At 31.5% G+C, this 16,874-nt stretch overlaps 1 protein-coding gene across 1 annotated transcript in view; it reads left to right on the top strand.

Annotated features, from left to right (window-relative positions):
• The first annotated feature begins 2,328 nt into the window (after window positions 1-2,328).
• The window catches only part of LOC118205105 (uncharacterized), a 366,244-nt gene continuing 351,698 nt past the window's right edge, over window positions 2,329-16,874 (top strand). Inside the window, exon 1 of the mRNA XM_085822858.1 lies at window positions 2,329-2,474. The gene's annotated coding sequence lies outside the window, so the exon portion shown is untranslated. The remainder of the gene's footprint in view (window positions 2,475-16,874) is intronic.

Raw genomic sequence — 16,874 nt, 5'->3', positions numbered from 1 at the left:
ATGAACCAACGCAAGAAACCGAAACGACGCAAAATGCCGTTTTAGGACTAATATCCCTTTGGCTCTTATGCTCCTTTGGGATAAAAATATCTTTCGTTTTTTACTTCTTTGTACGAAGTAAAAAGGAAGTATTGTAATCGCGAAAAGTTTTAGGTAGCATATTTCAACGAAAATATCCATTTTGACCGCTATCGAATGCGATTTAACGAGGTTTTTTGCATGACATCTGTACGTAAGGACAGAATAAAAGACTCTTTTCTTCAATATATATATATATAAGACTGCTTTAAAATTTATTCTGAAGAGAATTTTTCGTAGCGTCTGTACGTACGTATCTCGCATAACTCAAAAACGAGTAACCTCAGAACGTTGAAATTTTGTATATAGGACTGCTATAACATGTATTTGTGCACCTCGTATTTTGGTTGCAATCGGCCGCACCATACGTATATAAATATATTTATATATGTATCCTATCTGTTACCCGGCTGAGTGATCTCAGTTTCTTTACTCGTATATATTTGGAAATTGTGCATTTTTTGCTTTTAAAATGAGGGAATGATGTTGTTCTTATCTCCCGGTTAATTTTTATGCCTTTAGTAAATCTGCAAGCAATATTTGTACAATTATCAACAATGTAAAAGCTGTTCAAGTGCGGTTAAGCCTAATTTTAAATAACCTGGAGGGCATATTTGTTTGCATTTGAAACAGCAGAATAATAGATTTGTGGCCAATCTAGAGAGACTAAGCTTCGCAACAACAAAGATAACGCCTTCATTTATAATTGCGAATTAAATCATGCTTAATGCTTTCTGGAATTTTTTTGAGGAAATAAGTGTTTAAGATTTACTTCGTAATTTTTTATATAGAAATTTTGAGTTTCTATGCATTTTTGCCTTGTCGCTAAGTGAGAACTGAATTAATTGAATGAGAAATACTAAGTCGTCCGTGAAAAACTGTTTTTTTTGTTGTTGTTTTGTTTGCTTAATTTGTTTTATACATCGTTCTAGATTTAATATAGTATTTGAATAGAACATGCGGCAACGATTAGACAATTCTTCAAATAATATTGCGCATTCTGAGTTATAATATGAGCGAAATATAACTCTGTTAGGTGAAACTAGCGCCAGAGTGTCGCTATGGTAAACAAATATAGGGAATTTTAAAGAATGCATTTATTCTATTGTGGTTTATGCGCTGTCGACGAAGTAGATTTAATTCAGTCCAAAAAGTTTAAATGAAATACAAGAAAAAAGGCGTATAATTTAATATTCCGCATAAGGAAGTCATGTGGCGTACACATCAGATTTTTTTTTCTTTGTACACTAGCGGGAAAATGGTCATCGTTTATACTTTCAAATAATTTTGACAAAGTGCGTAAATCACATTTGGTGTTATTATGGCTCATAACAAATATGCCAAATTTCAATACGCTCCAATATGTAAATTCACATATATATTACGAAATTTTGAATACAAAACTGTTATTTTTTGCAAGTATGCTTAGAAATGCATCTAATTTAAGATGATTATAAAAGGTTATAATTCAAAATTTATTTTGGAAAAATTTATAAATATATTTAAAAATACAAATTTGAAAAAAAAAAAAAAAAAAAAAAAAAAAAAAAATAAGTCATATAAAATGATGAGCGAATTGTATTTGGAATGAACCTAAATTTCGAAATGCGAAAGGAATAATCAAATAAGTTTAATAAAAAAAAGAGATATTTATAAATATACATGAAATTCAATTAACATTAAGGAGCTAAAATTTTGAGAGCCAATTTTTTAAAAACTACACGTGCGAGTTTTACAAAAGTTGTCAGTTTCGCATAATTTGAGTCTTAGAATCGGAATACGAAAAAAAAAAAAAAAAAAAAAAAAAAAAAAAAAATGGCATGTCATTTCAGAAAAAGTCTGATTTTGTGTCAAAACACCTACATTAGAACTACATTAGAATTTTCCTCATTCTCTTTCAAAAAAAAAAAAAAAATCTAGTAGCTCTATAATAATATGCGCCACATTGCAAAACGATGCGGTTAATTATAGAGGAGTCATAACATTTGAGTAGGTTTTAGTATAAATAAATGCTGGAATGTTTAGAAAAATAGCAAAGTGCGTAAAACAAAATTTTCCATTCCAATAGGCATTTCTTGTTTAAAGAACCACCCATTCAAGGATTAAGGAGAGATTGAAATAAAAACAGGAGATATATTTTAAGGGAGGGAAAATTCCACAACCTACGCGCCAGGAAATAAGAAACAGCGCGGACGCACAAGAGATAACCAATAGGCGGTCTTGTAACAGCGTATGACGTCAGTGGATCTATGCTAATTCACTGCGTGCGCGTCGGATAAAAGTTGATTTTGAGCAAACGATCCGACCATTCAACGACTTTGCCTGAATCCGCCTTGTTCCAAGAACTTGTCGCGTCTCAACTAACTTTTAAAGAATTCTTCACTCAACCGTAAGAGGTAAGATTTTTCCCCCCTCCAAATTTTGACGATATATGTAATAAAATACAATCTTAGCGGTATAAAGCTTTAGCGATGGTTGAAAAATTTCGATAAATAAATTTATAAACTTAACCGGACAAGCACATTTTGGAAAACTCTTCACAAAAATCTTTTTTACAAAATATTTAAAGATCGTTCAACAACTCATATTTCATTTGTTATGTTTAGTGATATATAGTAAACAATATAATAATTTATTGAGGCGCATCTTGAGTTTTTGTATTATAGATGTTGCTTTTATTGAATTAAAAGCAAAAACGTGAAAAAATTAATATTACTAATCTTTTGGAAAATTTAAATGTCTTCAAAACTATATAGGCTATCTTACTACTGTTGCAAATTTTCATTAAAAAAAAGAAAATTAAAAAAAATCCTTTTTAAAAATTACTTGTTTTATTTTTTAACACTAATAAATTATAATCGTCAGCATTTACGGATATTATTCGATGAAAAACTGGTCGTCTGTGTCTGAATTTTTAATGCTTTAATGTTTTGCTTCAATATCAAATTGAATTATAAACGTTTGGAATAAGGTTCAAGAAATTAAAAATATATTAAAACACGGACATCAAAATTAACTTCTGGATTAACTGCCACTACCCTCACGAAAATAAAGAAATTTAACTGAGAAAAGCTTTAAAGAATTCTCACAATTTCTTCTTTCACAGAAGTTACTTACTTATATGAGTTTTAAAATTTCGTGAAAATAGGAGTCTTGCCATTTGCAATGTAATTTAAACTTTTGAAATGATTCCATGATTATGATTTGATTACTTTATTGATTATTTTCATTCAAGATTTATGAATAAGATCTTAGAGCATTTGAATTTAAAATATGAAAAAAATATCTAAATCAACGAATATCTAAATCAACGGCGTGGCAGCAGACTTGATTTGATTTGACTTGACTTATTTTTACTTGACTTACTTAATCCATTTTAAATTTGTGCCTCCCTCGCATTTTATAAGTACTTTATATGTTCTATCTTTGGCGCGGTACAATTCCGATCCAAATTACATCTTACCTCTGGAACATGATACATATTCTTACAAAATTTTAAAATCTATGGCAGAATATTAGATGCGGTTCAATTCTATATTAGTTCGCCCAAATTCCTTATCTCCTTTCTTCTTGCTTAAAAGCAAGATTTGAGCTTTGAACTTTGAACTTGAGATTTACGAGTTAAGATCTTAGAAAAACTGAAATTAAAGTATGAAAAATCTGATTATCTAAATCAAAGTCGTGGCAACAGGTTTTAATTTATATTTTAGTCGTGGCAACAGACAGGATTATTTTTACTTCTGATTTATGAATAAGATCTTAGGATACTTCAATTTAAAATACGAAAAACGTGAATATATAAATCAAAGTAGCGGCAACAGACTTTTAGTACATAAGGCAAATGTCCAATGAAGGTCACTGAATGTTTTTATATCATTTTCAAATTAGTATTCAATTTAAACTATTTTAATTTTGAGTCTCCACTCGCATTTTATAAGTACTTTATACGTTCTATCTTCGGCGGGGTTCAATTCCGATCCAAATCACATCTCATCTCTGGAACATGATGCATATTTTTATAAAATTTTAAAACCTATGGCAGAATATTAGATGCGGTTCAATTCTATATCAGTTCAATGAAATTTCTCCATGTTTGTAGAAGTATGCGTTGTTAATTCTTTCAGAAGGCGGGCAAGATACAAATATGTATTTAATACAGTTTACAGAGTATTAAGTAAAAATATTTTTTATAACAAACATGAATAACTTGACAGATATAAGACAATAATGTTTTCTGCATAATTACCAAAACTATTAACAATTTAATTAGCTTTGATAATTAACAAAATTCTTTAACGTTGATAAAAGGTATTGTATTTTTACTAACTAAGCTATCTCTCTATGTTCTTCGATAAGAATAATAATAATAAATAAATAAATCTAACCTAAAGAAATTCTCGAATTTTGATTTCAAAAGGACTGTAAACCTGTACATTTTATATAGACTGTCAGTTATAAAAATGTAAATATTATATTAATATCTCTTTAAAATTAGAATAATGAGCTAAAAATGTGGTAAGTAATTAGGAAAAACTTCATGCAATATATTTGCGAATAAATAATTTTCCTAAAACTTTTCCAAAGAAGATAAATATTTGTTTATATGACGACTTAACATGTTTATGAGAGCCGCTTTCAAAAATGGTCATACTTAAGAATTTGTAGCAAAAGCGCTATAGCCCGGATTGGAATTCGAATATTAAGCCCAATATTTATTAATTTCAACGTCATGTGATTTTGAATAAAACCGAGCTTTTGATTATTTCATTGACTCACTTTAATTTTCAAAAATTGAAAATGTAAGGATGTATAGATAAGACATTCCACAAAAGTGATCGTACATCGAAGCTCATTTTCGTAAAATTTCATAAATAAACTTAGCATCTACCACTTTTTTTTATTTTTGCATTTTGGTGATGTTTAAAAAATCGTTTGAATTTATTCTTTGCTTGTTTACTTCGTTATATTTCATCTAATATTTAAAAATGCCTCGTAGTCGTAAGGAAACAACGAGTAGCATTCGAAAATTGATAAATTTTTCTAAAGGGTGGAAAAATCGGCCCGGAATATCGCTAAATTAGTAAATTTATCCCATTCTACAATGCTGCATTGGAGTTTTATTATTTGAAAACATACGTCTCCGCGTGAACCACATATGTACAACACGTGGCTTACAGAAGTATAACTTAAACATTAAAAGTTACATGCATAAATAAAACGAACAAAAGCAGAGAACAGCAGTCTGTACTTCACTAAAACAGATAAGTTCACTGACCAAGTCACTCCGAACATTTTCGAATCGTTCTGCAAGCATAATCTAGGGCCATCAAATGTAGGGCCTGAGAAAATCAAATGTTCCACATCTTGAAGTACTCTTTTTGAACATTCACATAAATTGTTTGACCTTAGATTAAAACGAAATGGGTAACTTGCAAATTTACGTAACCAGATAAAAACTGAGAAACTGAGAAAATTTATAGAGAGGAAAGACTCGGAATGTAGTCTATGGTAAATAGAAGGAAAGATCTTTTTGGTGTCTTCAGCATTACAAGATTAAATATATTCCTCATTCCACTTAGTTAAAAGCTTCGTATAATGAAAGGACTTACAATAGCTCTTTGGAATGTTAATGTTGATATCAATAGGTAAATTTAAGGCATCTTCAGCTAAGAAATCTTCTCTTTCATTTCCACAGAAACCGTGATGAACACGCACATAAGCAAAGCGGATATCAATTCCTATATTTCTAAGCGAACTGACAGTTAATAGGGTTTCGATAACTAATTTGTCGCAGCTGGTAAAATTTGGGTATTGGAAACAACTTTATTTTTTTTTTATCAAGATAAGGATCGTAAGCACACGGCCTTCAATGTTCGCCTCATGTGCACCTTTAATTGTCCACTAGTTCTGAAACCACCAATCTCTACCATATTTAAACCCAATAGAACACATCTGGAGAGAATTTAGAGGTAGAATACGAAGACGCAACATTAAAACGAAAACCGAACTAAAAACAGAAACAGTGAATGATGAAAGAATGGAGGAACATTTTGGTAGATATTACCAAAAAACAAATCCTGTGAACTCTATCCCCAGCCGTTTAAAAGTTGCCATAAATATTGCAAGATATCCTACAAAATACTTACTAGAAGATACACTACAATATTTACTAATATGTGCAGATTTCTGTAAAGTGTACGAAGGCTTTTGTGAGGTCACTTTTCTGTTATATTTCGATTATTAATTCCCCCCCCCCAAATCTTAGTATTTTCATAAAATAATTAACGCTAAGAGAAATTTATATATAGATATGTGATGTACCAGTCGTAGCTTAAATTATCAGACGATAAGTTTAAAAAAAAACAGGATCCATTTATTATTATTCAGGAGAAATAGCAGTTACAAAATCAGATATCCGGGGTAAATGAAAAAGAATTACTAATAACTTTTTGTATGAAGTTTACTGCATCGTGACATGAAAAAGCCCCGATATTCTTTTGCGAGTCTTTTTATAGCCTCTGGAAAGGCGGAGCTTCCAAGAAATGACGTCAGCCTCTTCAGCCAATCTAGTTCGCTTTAAATATTTCCAGAACATTCTATAACTGTACGTGTAGAAAAGGCGAGGAAAACAACTTGACTACGGGGCTGTGAATTTCATTCCACGTACTTTCAAATAAGAGAACGTCGCCATTAAAAATGAAAAGAACTTACAGTTAGAATTTTAAGTGTATTCTTGACTATGGAATTTTATTTTTACATATATATATTATTAAAAATTCTCATTCTCAAATATTAATTTTTATTAATGAATAAAGCAATATTTAATTGAAACTCGTAAGTGTGGGAACACGTTTTGAAGACATTATATGTCGGTCATGGTTTACAAAAATGATAATTAAATGACCGAACTACCATAATCCGAGATAAGAAATTTATTTGCTATCTTTTCTATTAATTGGGGAGTAAATAATAAAATTAAGGAGTCAGTAATAAATGACTTTAGTATAATTCTTAGATATTAGGACACCTTATATAACTTGTGTAGCTTTCAGATGAAGAAGCATAAAAATGTCGTCTTATGAGATATTATTTTAACATATATAAAATGAAAAGGTAAATTAACTTAAAAGATGAAAAAATAAAGGATCAATCATATTTTTCTCAAAAAAAAAAAAAAAAAAAAAAAAAAAAAAAAAAAAAAAAAGGGGTAATCGAATATTATTAAAATTTGTTATAGAAAATCTTTACATCCGAAAAAAGTGCGAAGGCTGTTCACACATTGTGGTGTGGTGTTAATGCTTCAAAGGTGTGGTGTTGAACTCCAATGAAAACGCTAATGATGAAACATCGCATGAAAAGTTTTATTGAACGCCAAAAAAATGGCTACATACAATCAACAAGAGAAAAAACCTACGTATTTTTTCAAACAAATTTCAACATGTCTGTGGCTCTCGAGTCTGCATTTGAAACAATGCCAACATATTAATATTATTTTTAAAACAATTAATTTAACTTTACAACTATTGAAAACGTATTCGGAAGTTAAATAATAATAAAAAAAATAAAACAAAATCTGAAATGTTTCAAATTTTAAATTACGTCCAAAGGGGCGTTTTTTAACATTTTGTGTGTTACCTTTCTTTATTAAATATCATGTTCCTCGCACTTAAACCATAAGATCCAGTTCAACAGCAATATCGCAAAATAGTTTTAAAACGAGCATATCTTTAGAATTTCCGATACAGAGACTCACGCGCTGGAGATAAAAATGTTTTTTCTGCACAACGTTGCCATTGCTCGCTTTGAAATCCTTGAGTTTGTTAATCAAAAATTCGTCAAAGTTTTAAAAAATAGGAAATCGATCATAAAACAAATTTCAAATTTCAAATTTGGTCTTCCACATGCTCATATTCGTTGGAGGATTACGTTATTCAAAATTCGATGACTCTATGTACCGTTGTTTTATCACAATACGAGAAATATACATACATTTATGCAGATTTTTCATTATTTAATTTCTTCAAATATAATGCAGGACTCTAACATTTTGTGGCAACAGTTTAAAAAGTGAACCGACGTTTATGAGTCCGACGCAAAATCGCAAAACGAAAACAATAGTCCTTCAGGGACAAAACCCCTTTAGACTAATAAACGCAAAAATACAACAAAAAGATTTAAATTTTGAATCTACACAAATATAATTCCAAAACGCTACAACAATCGTTTTCACCAATTTTTACCTTACATTCTATCCTCTAGTGATATTCAGTCACTAGACTAGGGCACGACTCAAGCCATATGCATTGACGTGTAATTTGCCTGGCCTAAGAACAATTTCAAAGTTGTACTGTAGGAGACACAATGCCCAGCGAGTCAAAACAGAATTTGACCCCATCATTTTGTTGAAAAAAGTCAACGGATTATCATCCGTCTGGACCTTGAATTTTTGTCCGTCTAAGTAGTGATTTAGTTTCTTCAGTTCATAAATAATGGCCGCTAGTTCTCTTTCAATGGTGCTATAATTTCGCTCCGCTTTAGTAAACCTTTTGCTAAGATACAGTATCTGGTGCTCCTCCTCATCCTGAATTTCTCATTAAGAATTCTGCAGCGCCTTCTGCGATATGTCGGCTGAGAAAAACAATGCACATGACGTTTTTTCCACCTTTTTAAAGATTAAATTAGCATTAATCACTTTGTTTGCAATTAACACTGAACATTTTAATGACTTTGCAACTGTTCTTTGATTTGGCGGACTTGCTTTTAACATTAAACATCTTACTTTTGAAACATTAGAAACATTCCGTTTTTCTCCTACCTATTTAGAACAATTTTTCTACTTGAAGCTAAATTTTGACTTTTGTTTACTTTGTTGTTGACAACATTACCTATCGTAGCTTTAGATACAGCAAAACCACGGTTTTCACAGAGTTTTTTAATAACTAGATATGAATAATTTTATTCGGAAAGAACACACACACAGCCTTTCATCCATTGCGGTTTAGAGTTCCTCATTTTGTAAATTCTAAGTTACTGTTGAACGTGAAGAATCTTAAGAACCGATAAGTGAATAATCGGTTGAGTTAATGTGACAAGAAAAAACAAGATGAAAGGGTAAATAAACCTTTATTATTCAGATAACATTTAACAGACCTCCATCTTGGAGTGTACAATAAAAGTCGACATTGGCTTAAACTTAAGAGGCTAAGAAGTAAACCAAAACTAATCTAAGCTAAAGAGATATAGCCGAAGCTATCAAGATTCTAACAGAGTTGGCCTCTTAACGTTAATTGACTGCGAAGCTATCAAGGGCCTAAGTGCGGCCAAGCGTAATAATAGCTTACGAGGTAAAAGAATAAAAAGGCGGACGCGTGCAGGCAGATTACCTTCTAACTCTCTCCCTAAAACCGAAGAAATTCGCGGTTTAAATACCGCTCCTCCTCATCATATATTCAGAAGTTCGACCGGAAATAGTAAGTTAAAAATTTGACAGGAAAGAAGTTTAACTCAAACTGTTAATAAAATTAACATAATCCTTACAGCGTCTTTAAAAGCTATATTTTGCATGAAACAAAACCACCGAACAGCAGACGAGAATTTATACATTTAAAAAGTATAGCTGCAATTAAAAAAATTCAAGCAGAAGATTTTTTTTTACATCAAAGCAAAATCGCCTAAATATGGGCGAACAACCTGAGTAAAGAATTTTGTAATTAAGTTTCTTAAACAGCGCAGATGTAAAAGTATGCCTTTTAAAATTTTCGCAGTTTTGACAAAATGAATTTTTGTATAAACGAAATTTGAAAAATGTCAAATGCAAAATACCTGTGATCAATAGAAAAAGCCTTACTTGAGAGTCACAAAAAAATTTAAAAAAAATTATCCGAAGAATGGTACGATGAATTCCGAATAAGTGGTAATTAATGTATGACTAAAACAAATATAGATATCTTTAATTAAAAATGTTTGGAAGTATATACTACTTACTAGAATCCTAATTAAATCACAGCATTCTGTAGGTAAAAAAAACAGTTTTTAATTTGCAAAATTTCTTACCTTATTAAGTTTACATTGTACAATATTAATAATTCATATCGTTGTTCTTGATGGTTTACGAAATTTTTAATTATTCAAATTCTTTTATTTGAATTTTTTAATCAATTGCTCAGCACATAGTAAAAATATTTATTTAAATCATGAAATGTTATTAACTCAATGCTAAGTAATCATAAATGTCATAAATATTTCAGATCTAACCCAAAGATAAGCATTATGTGAATAAAACGTTTACATATATTAAAATATCTCAAATGGTACGAATCGTTTGCTCTTCTGGGTGAATTCTTAAATTATTTTGCTGTGTTTCATAAATAAGATTCTAAATATTTATATTTCGATGCATTTCGTTACGTTAAATTTCGTATATGTTAAATGCATTTCGTTCTAGAGCTTCCATGCGATCGTTTGCTTTCAGTAAACTCTTTAAAATGTGGACATTAAATATTCTTTGAATGTTCACATTTCGTTGTGAGTTACAATTAAATTTTAACCGCGCATCTCATAACTCTTCACACAGAAAATGAAGCAACTGTGCTACCGTTAACCAATTTCAGTAGCAAATAGCATGAAATATATATGAGTGGTATCTATCAGATTGGTTTACTGCATCTGAAACAGCTGCAGTAAATATTTTACGATACTGTTAAACACATTTAGTGGTAAGCTAATTGGAAATATATTCTCTTGTGAACTGAACTTTAAAAATGTTTTTGTGAAAGTTACCAGATTTAACGCGATTCGTAAAGGATCCTGTGATTTTCTCGTAAAGAAACTAAAAAGAATAAATAAACAGACAACAGAATGTTCTTTTGATATTGTTTCCGTAAGTTATGTAGAGAGATGTAGCAGAAGAAAGAATAGAACATGAGAGCCATCTTCTCGGGAGGGCTGTTTTTATGAAAGAGGTTTTAAAAAAAGAAACTAACTTTTTAACCCTTTCCGGCGCGTTACCTTTTAAAGTTGGGGTTTTGATAAAACAAACAAAAAAAAAATAGGCAGTCTAATTAGGCCTAGAGGCGTACACAAGTCAAATTTTGTGAAGATAGCACTTATCGTTTTAATTATGTGGGTATGCCCAAAGAGGGCACATTGATTGAATAGAGCTTCGAAAAGATTGCTGAAACGAGCATTGTTGTCAATGAACTGACCGATGAGATGCGGAGAAACAACGAATACAGACTCTCAGTTGTCCTAGATGATCGGTGAGCCCGGTCTGGGCACACCTAAGGTTCGCCGTTTGATAATAAGCAAGATTTCAAGGTAAAAATTTAAAACTAATATAGAATAAGGAGATTAGCATACAGCCAAAAAAATAACACAGAAATTTCTTTTCAAACAATTCCTTTTATATCCTAAAAAAAATCTGGAAGATTTCTTTAAAAAATGAGGGTCTTAAAAAACTAAACATGCCTAAAACATATGGACTGGTTTGTTTTGAGCTGCCATCTACTGTAAATAAAGAAGGTTCAGAGTAACCTATAGTAATCTATACATTCTTTTTCATTCAATTTTTCTGTGCGTACAGACGGGAAGTTTTAGGTGTGTCCAGATCGGACACACTGTGCCGCAAAGGGTTAAAAGTAGGCATAGTAAAATTGCGAAAGCTCTTACGCAAATGGCTCTTCCTATCTGTCTCAGATGAAGACAGACAGAAATAGTAGTTTAGTCCATTATATTATGGGTTTAGACGTGCCATCCGTTTATAAGAAATTTGTACGTTGAGGATAGATTTTAAGAGAACAGCATAACAACATGTACTTAGATTAGAGATTAGAATTAAGATTTGAGAATATGGGTATAATTATTTGATGTATGTACACTGTGTACAGAAAAAAAAAGGGAGGATCAGTTCTATATCTCCCGTTCTATTCCGCCGATTGGCGAAATTTATATTGCATTTTTCACGTCGCAAAGCGCGACATAGGATACATATTAGACACATATATAGCATTGTTCTAACATACTTATCTTACACAAAATCGGACTTTCTTTCAATTGACATACGGATTTTCTGTTCCACCTTTCGGTTCTAGTACTCAAATTATGCTCTTGGCAAACTTCGTAATTTTTAATAACCTATTTCCCATTCCCTCTTTTTCATTCTGCACGAGCGGAAAAAAAGTACACTGCGAAAAAAAAGGGGGCAGTTCTATATCTCCCGTTCTCCTGGGGCAATTGAGGAAATTCAACTTGCGTTTTTCATGTCTTGAAAGCTCGAATCAAGATATATATATATATATATATATATATATATATATATTAGATTTATATATAATATCATTCTAACATAGGTATTTTGATACAAAATCCAACTTTTTCTCAAATGACATGCCAATTTTTTTCCCTATTTAGATTTATGACTGAAATTATACCTACATATTAAATGTTGTAAAATTTGGTGCGAAATTTACGGAGAAATTCAAAAATTTATCTTGGCGCATTTCTTTTAAGTTTTCGCCAAGAATAATTTACTTTGCTGACTTCTAAATTTATAGCAACCTTTTTTACTTTTCTTTTCCATTGCAAACAATCGGAAAAAAAGTCATCGTTCATACTTTCAAATGATTAAGTGCGTAAACCACATTAGGAGTCATTATCGCTCAAAAACAAGATGCCAAATTTCAAAACGCTCCAATATGTAAATTCACGTTTATCTTAGAAAAGTTGGAATAAAAAACTCTAAATTTTTGCAGGTGTGCCTATAAATACATCTACTTTAAGACGATGTTAAAAATGCTATAGGTTACAATACAAAAACGGTTTTGAAAAATTTATAAAAAATATTTAAAAATAGAAATTTTTAAAAAACATCATAAAAAACGTGCGAATTATATTTGAATTAAGCCTAAATTTCGAATTTTGGAAGAAGGAACCATGTAAGTTTAATAAAAAAGAAGAGATTAGTAAATATATACGAAATTCAATTAATATTGACGAGCTAAAATTTTGAGAGCTAATTTTTTAAGAAATACTCGTGCGATTTTTACAAAACTTGGCAGTTTGGCATAATTGGAGTCGTAGAATCGAAATATGGAAAAAAAAATTGGCATTCATTTAAAAAAATGTCCGATTTTGTGTCAAAAAACCTATGTTAGAATGATGCTATATATAAATTTAATATACATCCTAAGTCGCACTTTTGAGATATGGAAAACCAGTAGAACGGCAGATATAGAATTGTTCCATTCTTTTGTGCAAGATATACATATCCCTAATTTCACATATTTCATGGAAAAGAACTCAAAGATTACATTATCAGTACAGTGGCATACAGAGTTACAGCCGAAAACATCGCGGCAAAAACATCGCGGACGGAAACGTTGCGGAGAAAACAACGCAGGGCGAAAACGTCGTGCTAGAAAACATCGTGGAAGAAAACATCGCAGTTCTAAAACATCGTGCTTCAAAACATCGTCGTCGAGGGAAAAAAAAAAAAAAAAAAAAAAAAAAAAAAAAACGGGTCAAAAACTTCGCAGTTTAAAAACATCGTCGTCGAAAATATCGCGGTAAAAAATAAAGTATCTACAAATCATCGCAGACATGCTTTTTTCAGGCTTTAATAACTCTAAATGGATATTCCCATAATGATTTGTGAGCGCAAGATGTAAAGAAGAATAATTTTTACTTTCACATTTTTTATTAACTAATAAATTTTTGCTGAAAAAGTAAGAAGGAAACTTAAGCATAGAAAATTAAATGCAACTTAATAGATCATACATTTTATGAAAAATTACCTGTAAAAAATTTATAAAAAAATGATCTATTAATGGTCTTTGTTAGTTAATTATGTCGGTTGAAAATTCTATTAAGCGCTATAAGTTGCATTAATTTTCTATGCTTAAGTTTCCTTTTTATTTTCTCTGCAAAAATTTAATAGTTAATAAAAAATATGAAAGTAAAAATTATCCTCCCTTACACCTTGCGCTCACAAATCATTAGGGGAATCTCCATTTACAGTTATTGAAGCCTGAAAAAAGCATGTCTGCGACGTTATCGTCACGCGATGATTTGCAGATACTTTATTTTTTACCACGATATTTTCGACGACGATGTTTTTAAACTGCGAAGTTTTTGAACCGCTTTATTTTCGACGACGATGTCTTGTACCACGATGTTTTAGAACTGCGATGTTTTCTCTTTGCGATGTTTTCTCCCACGATGTTTTGTAGCACGACGTTTTCGCCTTGCGTTGTTTTCTCCGCGACGTTTTCGTCCGCTATGTTTTTGCCGCGATGCTATCGGTGGACACCGTCATACAGGTATTCTGTGGAATTCAATGTAATGAAAATAATCAGAACAAAACGTAAAAGGTTTGGATAGTTAAACCATGCATATGTTTTTAAAGCACCCAAAGCATTGAGAATATTTAAAAAGACGGACTATTTAACTATACAATTGAACTACAAAACTCAGAAACCACACTCCTGACTTTTCCTTTCATTTAAGCAACCTCATCTTATATCCATTAACAAGAGGAAGGAATCACATTGTAGCATATCACTGCAGAACAGTTTTATTAAGAGGAGGTAATGAGTAAGTATACTGGCGTGTGGAAAGGAGAATTAAAGTACCTGAGAGCTTTGACCCAAATCATGTTCCAACAGTTTCAGTAAAACTATACTCATTTACGAAGACGAAACCCTAAATTGTTTTTATTGTGGTTACTATTTGGTTGGAGTGTAAGCAAATGCCCCAAATTAAATTCATGGTTGATGCAAAGAAAGCGGTAATTGGTAAGTAATTCGTCTACAAATAAGAATGCCGCAAAACATTCGATGGATTCAAATTCATCTTAATTCCCAAATTTACTGTCGAAATAGATTTTACAATGACATCCAATAAAACTGAAGACTTGAAATTAAAATGTCCAGTCCTGTTTGATTTTGCTGATAGTACGAAACATTTCCACCAAATCTGTATAAAAATATCTATTCCTTTCATACATAGATTAGTATGAATCTAAACCATACATAGATTAGTTCGTATATGATTTAATGTACGGTTAGATTCATACTAATCTATGTATCCTCTTGGAGAGTCATTAGGTTAATTGGAAGCAGAAAAGCTGAAAAATAGCAAACGCCTTCGTCGGGAATCGAACCACGGACCTCTGGAATACCGGCCCAGCGTGCAGAACCACTACACCACGAAGGACGCTAGGAAAGTGGGAGAAATACCTTATATACTCCCCTTTTTAAAGGGCGACTAGGGTTTTAGGGGACTTAGTCGCCAAATCCTGGGGGCGGAGACTGATACGCAGTCGCATGCACCTCCGATCTAAGGTTCTACACCAATCAGAGTTATATGTCCATGCGACGGAAAAGAATCTACCATCCACCGCCAGCGGCATTCACAGAATCAATGATAGTAATATTACAATGCTAAATTGACAATGTCATCCATACAATAATTGTTACGTAATAAATCCATACGAAAAATAAATATACGATCAATTAATAATTACATTGTCATGGATAGGATCTATGTTGTGGAGAGTGGAACTTATATATTAACCAGTTTTTAAACCTATGTCTTCTTCAATACATCATAACTTCATGTTCTTATCAGTTACACACCTAATGATGTGTGTCCGTATTATTTTTGCAGTTATCCACAGAGTAAGCCAGTCACATCACATGGATAGGATCTATGTTGTAGAGAGTGGAACTTATATATTAACCAGTTTTTAAACCTATGTCTTCTACAATACATCATAACTTCATGTTCTTATCAGTTACACACCTAATGATGTGTGTCCGTATTATTTCTGCAGTTATCCACAGAGTAAGCCAGTCACATCACATGGATAGGATCTATGTTGTGGAGAGTGGAACTTATATATTAACCAGTTTTTAAACCTATGTCTTCTTCGATACGTCATAACTTCATGTTCTTACCAGTTACACACCTAATGATGTGTGTCCGTATTAATTTTGCAGTTAACCACAGAGTAAGCCAGTCACATCAGTTCAGGCAGTTGATAGTTCCATAGCCCAAAGTATATGATGTTGTGTAGGCTATTCTATGTTCACTTTTGTTAAGTTCATCGTTCAAGTAAATACTACTTGTCCACTTCGATACATCATAACTTCGTGTCCTTAACAGTTTGCACACCTCATAAGTGTGTCCATAGCAATTTGCACACCGCTGTGTCGCAATTATCCACAGGTCAATCACGAAATTGCAATTGGGAAGTTCATTGTAATATGTACACTATTTTACTATTATCCACAGAAGCAAATGTTTTGTAAATAATGACTTGGCTCCCAGATGATAAAAAAAATTGAAGGAAACTAATTCTTAAATTTTTCAATACAATTCTAAATTGTGCAAAACTACAAATTTGTTAAACAGTTCCAGTCAATACAAATTGACTGGTATTCCAACAATATAAAGCACATATTCTAAAATAAAACGTCTGATTGAAAACAGGAACTAATTCCCAATTAAAATAGACATAAAATACATAATTATTCAGCACATATTATATACCAATCATCATACCATAAAAATACACATGTTTCAAATGCTGCAACTAATTTTTCATTACAGTTAGAATATTTACCAATCAAACATACTACAAATCTACATGTTTAAAAAAAAACTGCAACTAACTTTTTTTCATGCAGTTAAAATAATATGGGGGCGGAGACTCATCATCCACAACCCTTTTAGTTCGGGCGCCACTTATAGAGTCATTAGGTTAATTAGAAGCAGAAAAGATGAAATATAGCAAACGC

This window comes from Stegodyphus dumicola, chromosome 8, assembly GCF_044657685.1.
Source record: "Stegodyphus dumicola isolate Sdum_Otavi_A_Nest chromosome 8, ASM4465768v1".
Lineage (NCBI taxonomy): Eukaryota > Metazoa > Arthropoda > Arachnida > Araneae > Eresidae > Stegodyphus > Stegodyphus dumicola.
The sequence above is the reverse complement of the archived record's forward strand: the minus strand, read 5'-3'. Positions and strand labels throughout refer to the sequence as shown.